This window comes from Trichomycterus rosablanca, chromosome 15 (genome assembly GCF_030014385.1).
Source record: "Trichomycterus rosablanca isolate fTriRos1 chromosome 15, fTriRos1.hap1, whole genome shotgun sequence".
Lineage (NCBI taxonomy): Eukaryota > Metazoa > Chordata > Actinopteri > Siluriformes > Trichomycteridae > Trichomycterus > Trichomycterus rosablanca.
The window spans coordinates 11,470,666-11,493,786 of NC_086002.1; the positions used below are offsets into that span (position 1 = coordinate 11,470,666).

Genomic DNA, 23,121 nt, shown 5'->3' on the forward strand with positions numbered 1-23,121 from the left:
CCAAAAAGTTCGATTTTGGTTTCATCTGACCAGAGCACCTTCTTCCACATGTTTGGTGTGTCTCCCAGGTGACTTTTTATAGATATCTTTGAGAAATGGCTTTCTTCTTGCCACTCTTCCATAAAGGCCAGATTTGTGCAGTGTACGACTGATTGTGTCCTATGGACAGAGTCTCCCACCTCAGCTGTAGATCTCTGCAGTTCATTCAGAGTGATCATGGGCCTCTTGGCTGCATCCCTGATCAGTCTTCTCCTTGTTTGAGCTGAAAGTTTAGGGGGACGGCCGGGTCTTGGTAGATTTGCAGTGGTCTGATACTCCTTCCATTTCAATATGATCGCTTGCACAATGCTCCTTGAGATGTTTAAAGCTTGGGAAATCTTTTTGTATCCAAATCCGGCTTTAAACTTCTCCACAACAGTATCTCGGACCTGCCTGGTGTGTTCCTTGGTCTTCATGATGCTCTCTGCGCTTTAAACAGAACTCGGAGACTGTCACAGAGCAGGTGCATTTATACGGAGACTTGATTACACACAGGTGGATTCTATTTATCACCATCAGTCATTTAGGTCAACATTGGATCATTCAGAGATCCTCACTGAACTTCTGGAGTGAGTTTGCTGCACTGAAAGTAAAGGGGCTGAATAATATTGCACGCCCCACTTTTTAGTTTTTTATTTCTAAAAAAAGTTTAAAATATCCAATAAATTTCGTTCCACTTCACGATTGTGTCCCACTTGTTGTTGATTCTTCACAAAAAATTACAATTTCATATCGTTATGTTTGAAGCCTGAAATGTGGCAAAAAGTTGAAAAGTTCAAGGGGGCTGAATACTTTTGCAAGGCACTGTATATTTGATACCCCATTGCTGCCAGCTTGACACTGATAAATTCTGTAATGACTTTAATTCTTGATAACCTGCTGTAATAAACATAAGAATAAAAAAATCAAAGTTCCTCCTCGCATTTACAACAAATATGTTTTTGGAGAAAGACATGTTAATACTGTAACATCAAATTAATCAATTGACAGGAAATTTATTATGGTCTGACATATAACATTTGATAATGAATAAAAGATAACTCATTCATATATTGGTGAACAAAACTTTTTACACTTAATCAAAAGATTGAGGGTAAATTGCTAATATATCCAGTCAGATATGTTTAGTTTGTTTTATGTTGTATTAGGATTTTAACATCATGTTTTACACTTTGGTTACATTCATGACAGAAATGGTAGTTACTCATTACACAAAATTCATCAGTTCAAGTTTTAATATCAAACAATTTTGTATCTCCAATTCACCTCACTTGCACGTCTATGGACTGTGGGAGGAAACAGGAGCTGCCGGAGGAAACCCACGCAGATACAGGGAGAACATGCAAACCTCACACAGAAAGAACCCGGACCACTCCACCTGGGAATTGAACACACATACATATATATATTTATTGTTGTTTGAACATCATTAATACATGGGATTTGACACTATCTTAAAGCTTGCCTAACCTGGCACTGTGCAAGCAGAATATGCATAAAAATGAAATTGTAATGGTATGCTTCAAAGCTAACTAAAACATGAATCTTAATACTGGTCTGTCAAGCTAGATGTAGTGTTTGTCTAGTCTAGCAAAACAACCACTAACCAGTTTACAACTACCCTACTTGCATGGTTCTAAGGAAATGTTTGCTAACGTACTTACCTTCATATTTGTCAATGTCGCTGGAGTTGTACATTTAAAATCCTTTTTCCCGCTTGTTAGAAGAAGCAGTACAAACCATGCGTCGGTCGGTCTAAATCGTTCACTGTCAGACGAGGTTAATCTTGAAGACAACAAGTGTAAAAGAGAGCCATGCCTAACGTTATCTGCTTGTTGACGACCGGCAAATGAATACCGGAAGTTGATCTGCCAGTATACGAGAACCCGGAAGACAGTCGTGCATAGAGCCTATAGAGCTCTCGGAGGAACAGATAGATTGGTGATGGGTGTCCTGCAGTATGAGTAGGAGGACAAACCAAAAATTAATAGAATAACCAATCTAAAAATGAGCTGATGAGGATCCAAGCAGACCACACACTTCACACAGAGTGGGCAAATCTAAAAACTCTGTTGGACGTTTCTATCACTACCATCATAATCACTACCAGTAGGAGGCCATGGGACAAAATAAATTACATTACTGAACCTTCTGTAGCACCAAATTAATAGTTAATGTTTGGCTCATCATATTTTTAGAAAACTCACCATTAAAAAACACTTTTTTTTGGCAAAAATGCCAGAATTGCCATTACTTCCAAGTGTATGTAAACTTTTGACTTGTTATTATATCATCTGTATGTATTTCACTTGGTGATTTCTGTCTACCACAGACTTTGTGTCTCTGGTGTTATATTTTGCTCTTTTTGAGTGACAGGGTTGGGTCAAATAATAGGTCAGTGAGATCTGGAGCCTGTGTGGGGGGGAAAACTTAATTCTGTGAACATCTTCACTTAATAATACTGTTATTTTATTATTATTTTTTCCTTGACAGTTTTCTAAAAGACCAGACACTGTCATATGTCTGAAACATTTAGTCGTTTTTAAGTTTTTATTTCTTTCGTATGTATATCCAGCCAACAGTGCCCGTGGGCAGTGTCCTGTGACCACTGATGAAGGTCTAGAAGATGACCAACTCAAACAGCAGCAATAGATGAGTGATCGCCTTCACGACTTTACATCTACAAGGTGGACCAACTAGGTAGGAGTGTCGAATAGTGTCTAATAGAGTGGACACGGCATTTTAAAACTCCAGCAGCGCTGCTGTGTCTTATCCACTCATACCAGCACAACACACATTAACACACCACCACCATGTTATTGTCAGCGTAGTGCTGAGAATGATCCACCAGCTATATAATACCTGCTCTGTGGTGGCTCTGTGGGGGTCCTGACCATTGAAGAACAGGGTAACAGAAGGTTAAAAAGGAATGCAGAGAAGCAGATGGACTACAATCAGTAATTGTAAAACTAAAGTGCTTCTATATGGTAAGTGGAGCTGATAAAATGGACAGTGAGTGTAGAAACAAGGAGGTGGTTTTAAATGTTATGGCTGATCAGTGTACACACAGATACTGGTTTCCTCCCACAGTCCAAAGACATGCAGAGCACCTGGAGAAAACCCACACAGACACTGGGAGAACATGCAAACTCCTCACAGAAAGGACCCGAACCATTCCACATGGGAATCAAACCTAGAATTGTCCAATTGTGAGGCAACAGTGCTATTTAAATAACTGCTCAATTCTACTTTATTATCTGTATGGTTTACACTAAAGCTGCAGTCTCACAGTGGTAGCCTTCTGAGTAGAGCTTTGGACAATCAATTGAAAGGTTGAGAGTTTGAATCCCAGCTCTGCTATGCAGCCACTGTTGGGCCCTTGAGCAAGGCCCTTAACCCTCTCTGCTCCAGGGGTGCTGTACAATAGTTGAGCATGCGATCTGACCCCAGCTACCCTTTGCATTTACACTGTTTATCATGCACCTTATTTGTTCCATATTTGCATCTACCTCATCATCTGCACTATTTATGCCCATTATGCTCATTACTTTGCACTTCTTGTTAGATGCTGTCTGCATTCCATTGGTTTGTACTTTCTCAATGACAAACTTGTATCCAATTTAATCTAATCTAATCTAACCTAATAATCACTCGCGCACCTTTCGCAGCCATGCCTACAAGCAAACACTTTCAATAATTTGATAGGACACTTTCTTCGACGTAGCCGGTAAAGGATTCCTTTGCCGAACTGCTCTGAATTGCAGGCTAGGTTTCTGGACATGAATTGATCGTTTCTGGTCTTATCTCAGCATTTCTAATTGGGTTTAAGTCAGGCTTTGTCTAGGCCATTTTAAATCTTTAACGCTGGAGTCACTTCACACCAATCATACGGGCCGCGCTTCACGCACGGGAGGAATACAGTCAAACGTTCCGTGAATATCCGATTTTCAAGGACGACTGATGCTAATTCATGGCTTAATTACCAACCGATCGAAAATAAAGACTTTCCCCCTTGCCACGGATCTTATGATCCTAACAGTGACATTCGGAGCAAACAAATCTGCGGCTTTATTTTAATTTAAAGACGACGTGCAAATCTGGGTTACATCTCGACGCCTCTCATGAAACGATCGCAGCATGTTTATCGCCCGTCTTGTTTTCTCATGATGGATTGGATGGCACTATAATGCACTCCGAGAAGGAACTGTGGGGATTTTTTTGGAGGACTCCCTCTGAGACGACCTGCTGTGGCTTGCTGCCAGAAAAGCTGCAATTCCGAATAATGAACGCCGAGCATGCGACGTCTCGCTGTGGCAAAGAAATAGGACACTTTTCTAATTTTCCTCTGAGGTGCATGTTTCGATCCGCAGGCCGCATAATGCCGGATTTTTTGCTTTTACTGAATTTAACAAATGTAAAACACTGAAAGCAAAGAAAGTCAGAGTCTTTTACATGTTATTCTTTTTATCACCCTCCAAGGAAAATGTCATGCAGAGAGATTTCGGAGAAGACTTCTCACCGAGTGGCATTTACAGGAAATTGAGTGATGGATGTGTCAAAATAGAGAATTATCTGGGTACAAAATAATGACATTTACATAATAATCACTTAAACTTGTTACATCTGGAACTTCAAGGTACTTCCAGTTTTTTTAAGCAGAGAAGCTTTACAGCAGTGCAGCTCACTGAAATTTGGGTGTCCATAGCACCACCAGTCTGGTCAGGTTCCCAACAGATAACACTGGTCTGGCTGAAGCACTGTGGTAAAGGAATACTGGGAGCATAGTGTGATTCCCTGTATGTTCTAAAGGCAAGGTCATCGCCTCACATGGCTTCTCTGACCACTCCTATGCAGGTGACACTCAAATGTCTGGCAAATATCTCACTATGGATGTCGGCTCATCAACTAAAACCTAATCCCAGCAAGACACAGCTGTTACTTATTTTTTACGTCATCTCTTAGTATCTGATAATATACGAAACCTTGGTGTTGTCCTAAATGAGTAGCTGACCTTCTCTACTCATGTAGCCAACATGACAAGATCGTGTTGGTTATTCCTCTACAACATCAAGAAGATTCAGCAATTTCTCTCCATGGAAGCCACTCAGATGCTTGTCCGGTCACTTGTAATCTCTCGGCTGGACTACTGCAACGCTCTCCTGGCTTCTAGGTGATCCTATGTCCACTATTAAACCCCTACATTTCATCCATAAAGCAGCTGTTTGGGTGGTTTTTAACTAACCCAAAAGCTACCACATCACCCCACTGCTGTGTTCACTTTACTGGCCTCCTGTAGCTGCACACATTCAGTTTAAAACCCTGATGCTCACATACAAAACCAAAAATTGACCAGCTCCATAGTTCCTTAGAAAACTCATCACACCCCGCTCTGTGCACAAGGCAGACTGTAATGAATAATTAAAAATGAACAGATTGGGAAAACAAGAGACCTCTGACCCAGTACTTTAACACTTTTATGAGGGGGTTTTGTGTGTCACCTTTTAACATTTTATTCCTCTTCAGGGTGTCATTACAATTTTGGGACAGTCATGTCTGATAATATAAGTATTATATAAGAAATTTACCTAAGAATATAGCAAGCTTTGACTGCTTTGATGATCTTATTCATAACAACATGGCATATGAAGTATTTACTTTTTTTTAAGCAAGAATCTAAGCTGGAAAATTCTGAGCCATATTCAATTTTCAAATAATTATTCAAGGACGGCCTACACTCCAGAGCTTCTGTCTCACAGTGTGCTGACGTGACCTTCAAAAAGTATTTTCATGTTTTACTATTATTAACTAGGTCTGTCTGAAAATCTAGTGAGCTCTCTATATAGACAATATTTTACATCATCCTACGTGCTCTCCCGAGAATAAGGTTGTGCAATTTATTAGATACTTAACATGCTGCCTACTGAGGTGCCTTAATTTTAAGCGATCAGACTGAATAACGAGGGAGAATCCAATCATTGATTTTCTAATTTGCATAAAGGTGTACGAGTGTCATTTATTTGTAAAAGCCGTTTTCAGTAAACAGAGAAAGATGTTAGCTGGCATGCTAGCATGTTGTGTTGCCTGAGCCCTTTGGTTTAAATGGCCTGAGGCTGACTGTGTTAGCTTAGTAAGCTAAAACTGCGTTTAATGTCTTATTAGAATCCTCTCTACTTATATATACATAATGTATTTTGGTGTATGTGATGGTGTATTATGGTGTATGAAATGTGATGTATGTGTTTTATGTACAGTACTACTGTGTATTGTTGAACACCTCGAACAGATCATTAGATTAGATATGTTCTGTTAGCTGGACGGCTACAGTCCGCTCTATTATTTTAGGAAAGGAATTAAAGATTGGCCTGTAATTAGCCAGGTTCCAGGTTTAAACCACTCTTCTTGAGCACTGGAGTAATGGCAGCCAGTTTTAAACAATCTGGGACCAAACCAGGACTCAGTGATGCATTAACTATCTGAGTGATGAGAGAACAGACTGGCATTAGACAGGCTTTCACCCAGTGCGTTGGCATGGGATCTAGCTGGCACGTGGCGGCTCTAGATGACTTGATTATTTTCAAAAATTTTCAGACACTGTGGTAAAGGCCTCCAATGGAGTTCTAACACCTCGGCGGTAGTGAAGAGGGCCCAGCAGCACCTCCACTTTCTGAGGATCCTCAGGAGGCTCAACCTGAGGAAAGAGCTGCTGACTGCTTTCTATCGCTGCTCCGTGAAGAGTGGGCTGACTTATCGCATCTCTGTGTGGTTCTCAAGCTGCACCACAGCACACAAGAAGGCAATACAGAGGGTCATCAACACCGCCCAGAAAATCATCGGGCACCCTCTCCCATCACTAAAGGAGCTCTACAGCACCCGCTGTCTCAGGAGGGCACACAAAATTAAAAAAGACAGTGCACACCCAGGTTACCGAATGTTCGAACTGTTGCCCTCGGGTAGACGGTACAGGCAAATCAAAACAAGGACTAATAGACCAAGAGACAGTTTTTACAACAGGGCCATAGCACTGTTAAACACAAACATGTGACACGAAATGCATCATTCAGTGGGTATTGTGCAATTTCACTTCATTTCACTTTAAATTGGACATGTGCAACTTCTAATTTAATTTGAATAGGACATGTGCAATAGCTTCGGTTCTGCTTCTGTTTTGTTTAAGTACTGTTTTATATTTTTATATTTATATTTGTATATAGTACTTTTATTGTTTGCTGTTTTTTCTTGCACCAAGGGGGGGGGGGGGGGGGGGGGTTGTATTCCAATTTCGTTGTGCAAATGTACAAGTACAAGGTGCAATGACAATAAAGGATTTGTATCGTATTCGTAAAGGTGGAGAATTCAGTGACATTAAACATGCAGATGGTGGATGAGGAGTCAATTAAGCTGAGACCAAGTATAGACTGTCTTAATTTTTTGGTTAAAAAAAGTCCATAAACTAAGAGGAGATATCAGGTGATGGGGCCAAAGGAAAGCAATTAACGGGACGCAGCAACTTATTCACAGTAGAGAAGAATAATCTAGAGTTACTATGGACACCTTGGCTAACATTAGAATAGTAATAATTTTTTTGCTTTTTGCAATTCCTCTTTGTAACATGAAACATGTTCTTTATAAGCAAGGGTATGAACCGAGAGAACTTCGTTGCTCTGCATCCGTCTGCCATATTTGTATTCCACAAAGTTGAATCAGTTCATCTGGACAGAAGTATGTTGTAGAGATACTTTTCGCCACTCATCTAAGTGACTTTTTCAGTCTGAGCTGGTGGTGAATACCCCAACCTTATATGCAGACGATTTGCATGACGACTGATCACCGCCCATTGCATAACAATGAAACCTATGATCAGGTCCATATGCAAATTACAATGACCATTAATTACAATGGTCATGTGTGCCTTTCACACATGATTGGGGTATAGCTCCTATTACGGCATTGTAAGACGGTGAGAGATGTACTCTCAGGCCTCCTCCTTGGTTCAGGGATGGTCGTTCCCTCTTCACATAGATGGCCTCTTTGACTCCCCGTTCAAACCATCTTCATCATTAAATGAGTGGCCGCTGGCTTGCATGCGAGTGTAAATGGCGGAGTCCTGGCCAGAAGAGGTCGATCTTCTATGTTGGGCCATCCGTTTCGCCAGTGGCTGTTTAGTTTCCCCCGATGTACAGTTCCTGGCAATCCTCCCGGCACCTAACAGCATACACTACGTTACTCTGTGTCGAGGTACCCGGTCCTTAGGGTGAACTAATTTCTGGTGTAGCGTGTTTTGGGGTTTAAAAGCAACTGAAACACAGCGTTTGTCCTTTTTCTCCCTTCGATCCACTGGAGCAGTGTTTGGGCATTTTTCCAGCTTTTCGAATGCCCAGATTATTATAGTTATAGGAGCTATACCCCAATCATGTGTGAAAGGCACACATGACCATTGTAATTTGCATATGGATCTGATCACCGGTTTTATTGTTATGCAATGGGCGGTGATCAGTCGTTATGCAAATCGTCTGCATATAAGGTTGGGGTATTCACCACCAGCTCAGATTGAAGAAGTCACTTGAATGAGTGATGTAATGTATCTCCAGATGAACTGATTCAACTTTGTGAATTTGTGTACCTGGATTATTGAGCATGCATGAAGACATATTTGTATTGTTGTGCCGCACTGAATGCTGGGATTGCCTTCACCACTAAGAAAGAATCGGATGCTCCCACGTCATTCAAATTAAGGAACCTCAGTAGGCAGCATTTTAGGGCATCTAAGAATTTAGACACCACCTTCTCGGGAGTGCATAGAACGACGCAAAATGCTGTGTGTAGAGAGGGCACTAGGTTTTCAGACAGATGCTATGATGTGGGTCACATGGGTTACTGAACATTTTGAACTGTGTCATCGGGTCTCTTACTAATCAGCTGTATTTCCTCTCTGTCATGGTAGAAAACAGGGCCTTTATTGAGTTTGATTGCTACACGTCCATGGGTGTGTTCGGAAAGCTAGTGAGCTCTCTACATATACAGCATTTTACGTCATCGTGTGCGCGCTCCCGAGAATGAGGCTGTTCGAAATCCTAGATGCCTTAAAATCCTCACTACTGAGGCATCTTAATATTTCAATGTTATTTTGGCTCAAGAACGAGTAAGCATCCGATGCTGCCTTAGTGATCAAGGCAATCCCAGAATTCATTGCGGGTCGGGTGCTCTTTTCTCACAGAAAAATAAACATGGCTGACGATGCAGAGAAACGAATGGAGTTATTTTCAAACGTAAATAAAATATTACAGATTTTTAACTTGTATAAACTTGTACCGAGTGTTTTTATTTGCAAGTTCGGGCTTGTCAGGAAATTTAACCGTTATCGGTACATGATGGAAGATGTTATATTGACGTTAGCGTGCTGTGCTACCTCAGTTTATTGGTTTTAATGGAAATATGCTAAACGCGAAATGCGAAACCCGATGGAATCGCTGTCTAAGTAGCGCGTTCGAATAACCTAACTTATAAGTCACTGACTTATTAGAATCCTCTCTACTAAGGCAGCTGCCTATGTAGACAGTAAGACAGCAAGGCAGCTCCCTAGCTTTTCGAACACACCCTTTGTCTTTGCCTATACATTTCAAATGTAAGAACTTATGCTCATACGTATGACCCATAAAAAAGGGAAACATTTAGAATGTTGAACAAAATTCGACTCTTACTCTTACTGTTTGCCTTGCAACGACTCAGCAAATCAAATGCATCAGTTCATGTTTAGTCACTTTTGCTTCAATAGACAGCTTGGTTGCCATGGTAATGATACAGCCATGTCTTTGTTGAATAGTGGATGCAAGCAAAAGACAGCCTTGGAGCTTATTTGCTTCAAACAGACTTTCTACAATGGATTTTGTTTTACATAAGGGTACAGTGTGCAGGCATGGTTATGAATGGATTTGGTGAGGACAGTTCTAAGAGAGACTGGTATAGAAAGTGGCGGATGGCATGTTGTGCTGCTGCTGTGGTCGCAAATGATGTAGTCACATGAAATTTAAATGCAACATTTAAATTTCAACTTCATTTCATTTATTAATAAACATCCATTCCTGCATTTCAGGCCTGCAACACATTCCAAAAAAAGTTGGGACAGTAAAGTATTTACCACTTTGTAATGTTGCTATTCTTTCTCACCACACTTAAAAGACGTTTTGGCACCGAGGATACCAAGTGATTTAGTGTTTCAGCTTTTATTTTGTCCCATTCTTTCTGCAAACACGTCTTAAGATGTACAACAGTACGGGGTTGTCGTCGTCGTCGCGTTTTTCGTTTCAAAAATCTCCACACATTCTCTATTGGGGACAGGTCAGGACTGCAGGCAGGCCAGTCCAATACCTGTACTCTCTTCCTCCGCAGCCATGCCTTTGTAATGTGTGCAGCATGTGATTTTGCATCGTCTTGTTGAAAAATATATGGACGTCCCCGGAAAAACCTTTGCCAGGGGCACTGACACACTCCCATACCATGACAGACCCTGTATTTTGGACTTGTAGCTGATAACAGTCTGGATCCTTTTCGTCTTTGCTCCGGAGCACACGGCATTCATTTTATCCAAAAAAGACCTGGAATGCTGATTCATCTGACCACAATACATGTTTCCACTGTTTGATGGTCCATCCTAGATGCCTCTGAGCCCCGAGAAGTTGACGCCGCTTCTGGACATGGTTAACATAAGGCTTCTTTTTTGCACAGTAAAATTTTAAGTGGCATTTGTGCATGTAACTCTGTATTGTAGTGCTTGACAAAGGTTTGCCAAAGTAATCCCTCACCCATGTGGTTATATCAGCTATTGTTGAGTGGCGGTTCTTGATGCAGTGCCGTCTGAAGGATCAAAGATCACTGGCGTTCAGCTTAAACTTGCACCCTCTGCCTTTATGCAGTGAAATTCCTCCCGATTCCTTGAATCGTTTAATGATATTATGCACTGTAGAGGGAGACATATGCAAATCCCTTCCAATCTTTCTTTGAGGTACATTGTTTTTAAACATTTCAATTATTTTCTCACACATTTGTTGACAAACTGGAGATCCTCTGATCATCTTTACTCATCAAAGACTCAGCCTTTCCTGGATGCTGCTTTTGTACCAAACCATGATTACAATCCCCTGTTGACATCACCTGTCTGGAATCACATCATTATTTAGTTTTTTCACCTCATTACTAGCCCTAAATTGCTCCTGTCCCAACTTTTTGGAATGTGTTGCAGTCCTGAAATGCAGGAATGGAGGTTTATTAATAAATGAAATGAAGTTGAGCAGATAAAACATGAAATATCTTGGGTTCAAACTGTCTAAAATCAAATAAACATAAAAGTAAATGTTCTGATTTGGGGTTGTAATACAAACTACCACTACTTTAGACCAATAACGGTGAGCAGGAAGATTGGACCAGCTCTGTTTGCAACAATGATTCAGTGTCTGGGTGACATTTTAAAAACATTTACTGCACTTATGACAGCTGTGCATAGAGAGACTAGACTACAGCATGTCTAAATAATAATAACATTAAAACCATCTCCTTGTTTCTACACTCACTGTCCATTTTATCAGATCCACTTACCATATAGAAGCACTTTGTAGTTCTACAATTACTGACTGTAGTCACCGAGTCTCATCTGGAGGTTCTATTTGAATTCGTTAATAATCGCAAAGACAAAAGGACCACAGGGCGGCACTGGACACAGACAACAGTAATCGTGATGTAGATCAACCTTACTCAGCGAATGAGAGCAACTGAGTCACGAATAAGGAAAAAATAAAGTTCTAAGCAACTCTGTATAATAGAAAATAATTACAGCAAGATGAATGAAAGGCAAAATATAAAAGATTGCAGGAAAAATAGCCTTGAGATTGCAGTGCTTAATAGGATAATTGTAAATTATCTTTGGAAATATATTAGATTAGTTTGGTTTTAAAAACATTAATGGTTTTTACCAATTTAATGAAAGGTTTTGAAAGCTACTAGGCAATTTAAAAGTTTTTGGAGACTAGTAAGACAGTGACCCAACCTTTTTTGCACGACGGACCGGTTTCATATACATCGATCAGCCATGACATTAAAACCACCTCCTTGTTTCTACACTCACTGTCCATTTTATCAGCTCCACTTACCATACAGAAGCACTTTGTAGTTCTACAATTACTGACTGTAGTCCATCTGTTTCTCTGTATGCTCTGTTAGTCCCCTTTCATGCTGTTCTTCAATGTTCAGGACCCCCACAGAGCAGGTATTATTTAGGTGGTGGGTAATTCTCAGCACTGCAGTGACACTGACATGGTGGTGGTGTGTTAGTGTGTGTTGTGCTGGTATGAGCGGATAAGACACAGCAGCGCTGCTGAAGTTTTTAAACACCTCACTGTCACTGCTAGACTGAGAAAAGTCCACCAACCGAAAACATCCAGACAACAGCGCTCCATATGCAGCGTCCTGTGACCACTGATGAAGGTCTAGAAGATGACCAACTCAAACAGCAGCAATAGATGAGCGATCGTCTCTGACATTACATCTACAAGTTGGACCAACTAGGTAGGAGTGTCTAATAGAGTGGACAGCAAGTGGACACGGTATTTAAAAACTCCAGCAGCGCTGCTGTGTCTAAACCACTCATACCAGCACAACACACACTAACACTCCACCACCATGTCAGTGTCACTGCAGTGCTGAGAATGATCCACCACCCAAATAATACCTACTCTGTGGTGGTCCTGTGGGGTTCCTGACCATTAAAGGACAGGGTGAAAGCAGGGTAAAAAGGTATGTAGGGAAATAAATGGACTACAGTCAATAATTGTAGAACTACGAAGTGCTTCTATATGGTAAGTGGAGCTGATAAAATGGACAGTGAGTGTAGAAACAAGAAGGTGGTTTTAATGTCATGGCTGATCAGTGTATTGTCTAAGCAATTAAAGGTTAAGGGCCTTGCTCAGGGGCCCAACAGTGGCAACCTGGCAGTAGTGGGACTTGAACAAGTGACATTTCGATTACTATTTCGATACCTTAACCCCCTTAACCGCTAGGGTACAACTGCCCTGCCATCCTCTTCCCTTACCATCCTTTGGACATTCCACCACCAAAATGGAACGCAATAGCAACAGGGTTAGACCATATCTGGCCTTCCTTTCCTTAGGCACAGCCCCTTGTGTCTATTGAGCTCTCGATTAGGCTATTAGAGTTCGGGCCAGGGTTGCAAACTTGAAATGGGTTTTAGAGTGTATTATATGGCTGCACCACCCCAGCACTATGTTTATAAACTTCAGACTGGATTCTGCCTTAACGAATTTTGCTTACAGAATTATTGATTACAGAGTCTATTGTTGTAACTGTCTGTTTAGTAGGACATCTAAAATGCTTTAGACGACAAAAAAAAGGAAATTCAGGTCAAAATGTAGTGAGTTACAGTATGTGTGAAGGGGTGAAGTGTTTTTGGTTCACAATCTGCATTTAAGACTAGATTAAACCAAGCTCCTGCAAATTGCTTTCACTCACAGGAGGTTTTTTGGAACGGTTATTTATATCAGTACTCAAGTGTAACTGCTGCACTCTCACCTGCCAAAACCACCCAGAGGGAGAAAAAAAACACACCAGACACCAATTTAAACAGACTAAACCCCCAATGTGTAAAAGTGGTAAAGAACTCAAAAAGAATCAGACCATTATTTCTTACTTTGCTTACAGCAATTTGTATTCGTATGTTAGAACTTGTTTTCCATTTGGCACTTGGGAAGAAATATAATTGCTTAGTGAGTTGTGCCAGGTTAAGGTTCTTTCTGTTCTTATATATATATATATATATACAGTGTATCACAAAAGTGAGTACACCCCTCACATTTCTGCAGATATTTAAGTATATCTTTTCATTTGACAACACTAACAAAATGACACTTTGACACAATGAAAAGTAGTCTGTGTGCAGCTTATATAACAGTGTAAATTTATTCTTCCCTCAAAATAACTCAATATACAGCCATTAATGTCTAAACCACCGGCAACAAAAGTGAGTACACCCCTTAGTGAAAGTTCCTGAAGTGTCAATATTTTGTGTGGCCACCATTATTTCCCAGAACTGCCTTAACTCTCCTGGGCATGGAGTTTACCAGAGCTTCACAGGTTGCCACTGGAATGCTTTTTCACTCCTCCATGACGACATCACGGAGCTGGCGGATATTCGAGACTTTGCGCTCCTCCACCTTCCGCTTGAGGATGCCCCAAAGATGTTCTATTGGGTTTAGGTCTGGAGACATGCTTGGCCAGTCCATCACCTTTACCCTCAGCCTCTTCAATAAAGCAGTGGTCGTCTTAGAGGTGTGTTTGGAGTCATTATCATGCTGGAACACTGCCCTGCGACCCAGTTTCTGGAGGGAGGGGATCATGCTCTGCTCAGTATTTCACAGTACATATTGGAGTTCATGTGTCCCTCAATGAAATGTAACTCCCCAACACCTGCTGCACTCATGCATCCCCAGACCATGGCATTCCCACCACCATGCTTGACTGTAGGCATGACACACTTATCTTTGTACTCCTCACCTGATTGCCGCCACACATGCTTGAGACCATCTGAACCAAACAAATTAATATTGGTCTCATCAGACCATAGTACATGGTTCCAGTAATCCATGTCCTTTGTTGACATGTCTTCAGCAAACTGTTTGCGGGCTTTCTTGTGTAGAGACTTCAGAAGAGGCTTCCTTCTAGGGTGACAGCCATGCAGACCAATTTGATGTAGTGTGCGGCGTATGGTCTGAGCACTGACAGGCTGACCCCGCACCTTTTCAATCTCTGCAGCAATGCTGACAGCACTCCTGCACCTATCTTTCAAAGACAGCAGTTGGATGTGACGCTGAGCACGTGCACTCAGCTTCTTTGGACGACCAACGCGAGGTCTGTTCTGAGTGGACCCTGCTCTTTTAAAACGCTGGATGATCTTGGCCACTGTGCTGCAGCTCAGTTTCAGGGTGTTGGCAATCTTCTTGTAGCCTTGGCCATCTTCATGTAGCGCAACAATTCGTCTTTTAAGATCCTCAGAGAGTTCTTTGCCATGAGGTGCCATGTTGGAACTTTCAGTGACCAGTATGAGAGAGTGTGAGAGCTGTACTACTAAATTGAACACACCTGCTCCCTATGCACACCTGAGACCTAGTAACACTAACAAATCACATGACATTTTGTAGGGAAAATGACAAGCAGTGCTCAATTTGGACATTTAGGGGTGTAGTCTCTTAGGGGTGTACTCACTTTTGTTGCCGGTGGTTTAGACATTAATGGCTGTATATTGAGTTATTTTGAGGGAAGAATAAATTTACACTGTTATATAAGCTGCACACAGACTACTTTTCATTGTCTCAAAGTGTCATTTTGTCAGTGTTGTCCCATGAAAAGATATACTTAAATATCTGCAGAAATGTGAGGGGTGTACTCACTTTTGTGATACACTGTATATATATATATATATATATATATATATATATATATATATATATGTACTCACTTTTGGGTGTACTCACAAAAGGGGTGTACTCACTTTTGTGATACACTGTATATATATATAACTCTCTGAGGATCTTAAAAGACGAATTGTTGCGCTACATGAAGATGGCCAAGGCTACAAGAAGATTGCCAACACCCTGAAACTGAGCTGCAGCACAGTGGCCAAGATCATCCAGCGTTTTAAAAGAGCAGGGTCCACTCAGAACAGACCTCGCGTTGGTCGTCCAAAGAAGCTGAGTGCACGTGCTCAGCGTCACATCCAACTGCTGTCTTTGAAAGATAGGTGCAGGAGTGCTGTCAGCATTGCTGCAGAGATTGAAAAGGTGGGGGGTCAGCCTGTCAGTGCTCAGACCATATGCCGCACACTACATCAAATTGGTCTGCATGGCTGTCACCCCAGAAGGAAGCCTCTTCTGAAGTCTCTACACAAGAAAGCCCACAAACAGTTTGCTGAAGACATGTCAACAAAGGACATGGATTACTGGAACCATGTCCTATGGTCTGATGAGACCAAGATTAATTTGTTTGGTTCAGATGGTCTCAAGCATGTGTGGCAGCAATCAGGTGAGGAGTACTAAGATAAGTGTGTCATGCCTACAGTCAAGCATGGTGGTGGGAATGCCATGGTCTGGGGCTGCATGAGTGCAGCAGGTGTTGGGGAGTTACATTTCATTGAGGGACACATGAACTCCAATATGTACTGTGAAATACTGAAGCAGAGCATGATCCCCTCCCTCCGGAAAATGGGTCGCAGGGCAGTGTTCCAGCATGATAATGACCCCAAACACACCTCTAAGACGACCACTGCTTTATTGAAGAGGCTGAGGCTAAAGGTGATGGACTGGCCAAGCATGTCTCCAGACCTAAACCCAATAGAACATCTTTGGGGCATCCTCAAGCGGAAGGTGGAGGAGCGCAAAGTCTCGAATATCCGCCAGCTCCGTGATGTCGTCATGGAGGAGTGGAAAAGCATTCCAGTGGCAACCTGTGAAGCTCTGGTAAACTCCATGCCCAGGAGAGTTAAGGCAGTTCTGGGAAATAATGGTGGCCACACAAAATATTGACACTTCAGGAACTTTCACTAAGGGGTGTACTCACTTTTGTTGCCGGTGGTTTAGACATTAATGGCTGTATATTGAGTTATTTTGAGGGAAGAATAAATTTACACTGTAATATAAGCTGCACACAGACTACTTTTCATTGTGTCAAAGTGTCATTTTGTCAGTGTTGTCCCATGAAAAGATATACTTAAATATCTGCAGAAATGTGAGGGGTGTACTCACTTTTGTGATACACTGTATATATATATATATATATATATATATATACTGTATATATATATATATACAGTATATACTGTATATATATATATATATATATATATATACAGTATATATATATAACCTAGTTGGTCCACCTTGTAGATGTGAAGTCAGAGACGATCACTCATCTATTGCTGCTGTTTGAGTTGCTCATCTTCTAGACCAGGGGTGTCAAACTCACGGCCCGCAGGCCGGATCCGGCCCGCCACGTCATTTTGTGACCTGCAAAGTGGCACATCCCGCCAGTAGATGTTAAGAAATATTTACACATAATCCCAAAATGTACAAGAAGATAAGTAAGAAAATTAAGCAGGACATTTAATGAAAACAAGTTTGTGCTTCAGGAAGGTGCATCTCTTGTGTTATGAGGCCGTGTCTGTGGTAAAAGAGGACAATATAAATGCAGAATTTAGCCTCCAAGAAAAACAACAGACTGCAATCACAGCAGAATACGTTACAATCGGCCCTTTGAGGGCCACAATAATGCTGATGTGGCCCTCGGTGAAAATGAGTTTGACACCCGTTCTAGACCTTCATCAGTGGTGACAGGACGCTGCCCACAGGGTGCTGTTGGTTGGTGGACTATTCTCAGTCCAGCACTGACAGTGAAGTGTTTAAAAACTCCAGCAGTGCTGCTGTGTCTCATCCACTCATACCACCACAACGTACACTAACACACCACCACCATGTCACTGTCACTGCAGTGCTGAGAATGATCCACCACCCAAATAATACCTGCTCTGTGGTGGTCCTGTGGGGGTCCTGACAAATTGAAGAACAGCATGAAAGGGGGCAAGAACTACAAAGTGCTTCTATATGTTAAGTGGAGCTGATAAAACGACTGAGTGTAGAAACAAGGAGGTGGTTTTAATGTTATGGCTGATCAGTGTATGTATAAGGTGTGTAGATTAATGCACAGTGCAAAAAAATAGCGGGCAATATGTTATTGTGGGTTTTTTTTTTATAGTTCGATGAGTTGCTTCTCTACTTTTTATTATGTATTTGATTATTACCAGTGACTCAATGTCTTCTGGAAACCTGCATCATGTAATATAATTATGTCTTCAAGTCAGACCAGCATGAGGTGAAGGGTCAAGTGCTAATTTAATTGTGTGTACTGTAAGGAAAAAGAACATTAGCCATAAGAACATGCATCATATTTATCAAAATTGCAAGCCTTTACCTGGAAAATGGACATTAAGTGGTCACGAAAGGGCAGTTTTTGATCGAAATGGCAAGAGGGGTCGAACAACCTGGCATCACTGTATGACACACAAAATCATCTTTGTTTTTCTGCAGTCATCCATGATTATAAATAACTTACAAGAAATTACAGGTCAGTGTGTGCTCAGGTGTGTGTCCAGCCTGGACGTTTTTCATCTGCCACCCTGTTCTCAGATTTGGAGGATTGGTCCAAATAGGTTTGAAGGTATGGCTTAGTGTGTGAGTATTGAGGGGGCAGCTTAGAATCATGTCCTTTCTAGAGTCCAGTCAGGTCTTTTTACCCATGAGGGGATTCGTATCGTATTCTGAAAGTCACGCACCGATCCCCATTATCCCGGTCTTACTGTGCAGGCGCCCTCGATCAATCAGCAGAGGTCGTAATTGCGCCAGATATGAAGAATCCCCTCTGGCCATTCCCCCAATTATACAAGCTAATCGTCGTCCATATAGGCACCAAGCCTGCCAGTAGCAGAAATGAGATGCAAACTTACGAGTTTGAAATGTCAGCTCTGGTGTGCTAGCATGTTTTAAAGTCTTCATTGGTTACTTATTGCCTTTTGTATTCAGTACAAGGTGGTTTTTATTACATATAATACTCTGCTCAGCCAGACTCCTCAGTACCTGGTTGAGCTTCTATATGTCCCATGTCATAAGTTAAGGTTGCAAAATCTATCACACTAAATGATTAAGTCTATAGTGGTTGGTTGGTTGATCGCTCCAATTGTCTGATTGAGTCATGCTTCCCTTCCACTAATGCCGACCCCGGCTCCGATTGAGGAGAACGAAGCTAACCCAACCTTGAAACTGAACGTCAATTGGTTCTGGTAGTGGTGTTGAGTTTAAAAGGCGTTGAGTTTTAAGGCATTTTTCCCATAAGGATGTATGGGAAAACTTTTCATGCGTTCCGTAGTCCCGTAGAGCTGCATATATTTTAGACTAATGTAAAATAATGGGGTTGTTTTTGAAACTTATACACTGAAAATAACACAATTATAATATAAAACACTGAAATACATTAAAAAAAAAAAAAACAGTTAAACACAATAAAACCTACACTTTACCTTTAGTTCTTTATTGTTTTCTTATGTTTCCTAATAAGTGGAGAGAACTTATGAGCAGTAATAATTAAGAGAGGTTTAGTGTTTCTATGTCGTTCTTTTTATATATTAAGTCACATTAAGCTTTTTTTAAACAATAAACATTTTAGACTTTAGAAAAGCTGATTCTCACAATTTCTCAGCACCCCGAGCTGAAACACAAGTTTAAAAGTGAAACAGGGGGAAAATCCAGATAAACACAGATACATGTGGAGCTTTTAGAGTGGATTTGACAGTTATTCCACACAAATGCAGATTCGTCTCGTATTCGCACTTTGATGACGTTTTACCGCACCGCTCAAGCCGAGCGCTGAACAAAGCAGCAGTCACGTGCGTTGAGTTTCAAGGAAACGTTGAGTTTAAGGGTACAAATTTCTCGTCGAAGGGTGTTTTTGAGTTTAGGGGACATTTGAGTTACAAGGTACGACTGTATGTAGGGCAGTTGTAGCCAATCGGTTAAGATACTGGACTAGTTCAAGTCCCACCACTGTCAGGATGCTGCTGTTGGGCCCTTGAGCAAGGCCTTTAACCCTCAATTGCTCAGAATGTATACTGTCACACTAAACTGTAAGTCGCTTTGGATAAAGGCGTCTGCTAAATGCTGAAAACGTAAATGTAGTGGTTTTGCAGTAGTCTGCCACTGCCCCACCCAGGACCTTGTTAATCGAAGCAAGCCGTGTGGGTTAATTTCACAGTAACATTCCCTTGACCTTACCAAATGAGATTTAAGTCTATCAAGGTGATTTCCACCTAGTTACACTCCAGTAATTAGAAATACGCCAGTCACATCTGGCTCATCCTGTCTTTTGTCACTTAGATTAATTGTTATAGCCCGAGTAGATAATTTCATTACACGCAGGGAAAAGAATGTAAGTTTAGAAACGAAGAAAAATAAAAAAACCAACAAATTAATTAGGCTACATTTACTATGACTATTAAAAAGTTTTTTAATCAGTAAGCTGAATTAATTACCTTAAAAATCATAGGAGAGAATGCAATAATTGTACTAAATTGAACTGTGATTAGCATGGGGAATGTGCCAAAATATTTAGTTATTACAAAACATGCCATCTGTAGCATAAATGAGTCATTATGTTACACTGGGGTATGACATGCAAGCATTAAAATAAGGCTTTATGCTACAGCATTGTCTGCATGCTAATATGTGTTGATAGATTTACTGGATAACACACTAGCACATCAGCGCAGAGATTCTGAGCTCCCGGGTTCAAATCCTGGCTCTGCTACCGGTCGGCTGGTCGCCCTCTAGCATGCACAATAGACTAGAGTCTGTAGCAGACAAAATTGGCCTCCAGTCTGCTGGGTGGCAAAGACCAGACTAAGGGGTTGGGTTATAAGCTGGTCTCCTGGTGCAGCGACAACCACCTACTGATCAACACACAAAAGACTGTAGAGATGGTGGTGGATTTCAGGCGCAACGCACCCTCCTTACACCCCTTCACAATTAATGGCTCTATGGCCTTAGTGGTGGAGTCACTTAAGTTCCTGGGCACCACCTTATCCAGGGACCTAAAGTGGGAAAAGAACACACTCTCCATCGCCAAGAGGGCTCAGCAGAGAATGTTCTTCCTGAGACAGCTGAAGAAATTCAACCTGCCACAGAGTCTGCTGATCCAGTTCTACACAGCAATAATAGAGTCCATCCTTACATCATCCATCACCATCTGGTTTGGTTCCTCAACATCACATGAACGAGCCAAACTCCAGCGTATAATCAGGACAGCGGAGAGGATCATTGGATGTAGTCTGCCAACGCTTCAGGACATTTACAACAGCAGAGTGCTGAAGCGTGCCGGCAAAATTACAGCAGACCCCTCTCATCCTGGACATCACCTTTTTCAAACTCTTCCATCTGGCAGAAGACTCAGGACAATAAAAACAAACACATCAAGACACGCTAACAGCTTTTTCCCCAGAGCTGTAACACTTTTTAACCAAAGTTGTTCTCTTGGGCAAATGTTGGTAAATACTGGTTAACAGTCCGTGTGCTGTCGGGTCTGTTAAATATGTTCTATGTTACATGTCATACATGTGTAATTGTCTGTACTATTATGTGTATTGTTTGTACTACTATGTGGACTGTTGTGTGTATCACTGAGTGTATCACCAAAGCAAATTCCTCGTATGTGTAACATACCTGGCGAAATGAAGTGATTCTGATTCTGATCAACGCTGTAAGGACCACGGTTGCCCCAGGTGCCTGTACAGAAAGTGGAGTAGCTCAGAGATTGGGTCTGGCTCTATGACCTCACGCACAAGTTTGGGAGACACATGTGTGTCAGGCAAATATACACCCTCCTCGGATGCCACCAGAGTCCCCAAGCAGTGGATTGGCAAAGCCAGATTGGGAGAAAATGGGGGAAAATGCATTTTTGATTTACACAAATCTGCTGCACTATGGCAACCTCTGCCAGTTGCATGACCCCCTAATCAACTGGGGAGGGCCACAGGCTAGCAAAAGTCTCCTCATGCCATCAGAGTCCCCAGCAGTGGATTGGCAGAAAAAGGTGGAAAACGCATTTAAAAAACCCACACAGAGGGCAGGACAGTGGTTTAATGCACTATGAACCATCACAGAGACCTGGATTCTAGCCTGTACCACCAGTGTGGTGGATCTACAGACAAAGCTGGCCATGACCCTGAATGAAAAGGCCAGACCTGTTGGGCATGAGTGAGGAAAAAAATACAAAAAGCATAGCATGTTCTTCCATGTGTATAAAAGCTTGGATTTGATTTACACAAATCTGCTGCACTATGGCAACCTCTGCCAGTTGCATGACCCCCTCATCAACTGGGGAGAGCCACAGGCTAGCAAAAGCCTCCTCATGTGTGAAGCCTTGACATGTGTAAAACCTTCAGTTGCTCCTCTGTACAGATACTAACAGAGGTTCTTTAAACATACAAAGGACCACACGTCAGTGCTATATTTGTAGTCTTATGCCAAGTTCACACTACACGACTTTCTGATGTGCCGAGTCGCTGTACAGTTCACACTACACGACTGAATCTCTTGCACTCGGGAGTCTTTTCAGTCGGTGTGTATTTCACACTACACGACTGATCGGCGATAGGGGGTTTCACACTACACGATCTATCACCAACTGGAATCGCAGGCGAGCTTCTGTGCTCTCCCAAATATCGTTTTGTCACGAAAACAAACGCGAGAAAGGACGGGGGGTTTACTGAGACCACGTCCAAAAATGCACGTGAATAAGTAGCGAGCGATCAAAGTTTGTGCACGTAAAAACAAAAAGAAAAAAATTAATTAATCTTAGTGGATTTTGCTTGGATTGTTCTATAGTGAGTTGGAGGTTAATAAATATTTTTGCAATGCAACGTTGGTGTTTTGTAGAGAACGATAAGGTCAGAAATACTGTAAAACTTGTGTTTGTGACAGTGTATTATGATATAAACTATATTAAGCCCCTGTACAACCTTTTACACTCCTCCCCTGCGTTTCTCCTCACGCTGTATCTTGTGTTCTCATTGGCTGTTCGACATAGCACTCATTGCCAGTCGGGCAACTCAGATTGAGATATCTGATACCTAGTTCACACTACACAATTTTTGCCCTGATTTTCGCTCGGCGACTGGTCAGCGCTAGATTTGCCGGTGAAAATCTGGGCTAAAGTCGTGTAGTGTGAACTAGGCATTAGCAGTATTAGAAATGCACCATATAGACAAAAGTATTGGGACATTGCTTCTAAATGAATGTGTTTCATTAATTATATAACAGGGGCACATTTTTGCTGGAAAAGGGAAGGGCCTTCCTTAAACTGTTGCTGCAAAGCAAGGTATATAAAGACATAGTTTAAAAAAAAACTCCACTGACCTAAGATTTACTGAACAGCTTTGGAATGAACTTGGACATCAATTGTGGCTTTTTTGACCTGCATAGGTGC

General features: G+C 41.6%; 1 long non-coding RNA gene across 1 annotated transcript; it reads right to left on the minus strand.

Annotated features, from left to right (window-relative positions):
- Window positions 1–1,018: 1,018 nt before the first annotated feature.
- LOC134329336 (uncharacterized) lies at window positions 1,019–1,945 on the minus strand. The gene is made up of 2 exons (XR_010014860.1): window positions 1,704–1,945; window positions 1,019–1,417 (listed from the first exon to the last, which is right to left on the minus strand). It is a non-coding gene; the product is annotated as an uncharacterized LOC134329336 (long non-coding RNA).
- Between the last annotated feature and the right edge of the window lie 21,176 nt (window positions 1,946–23,121).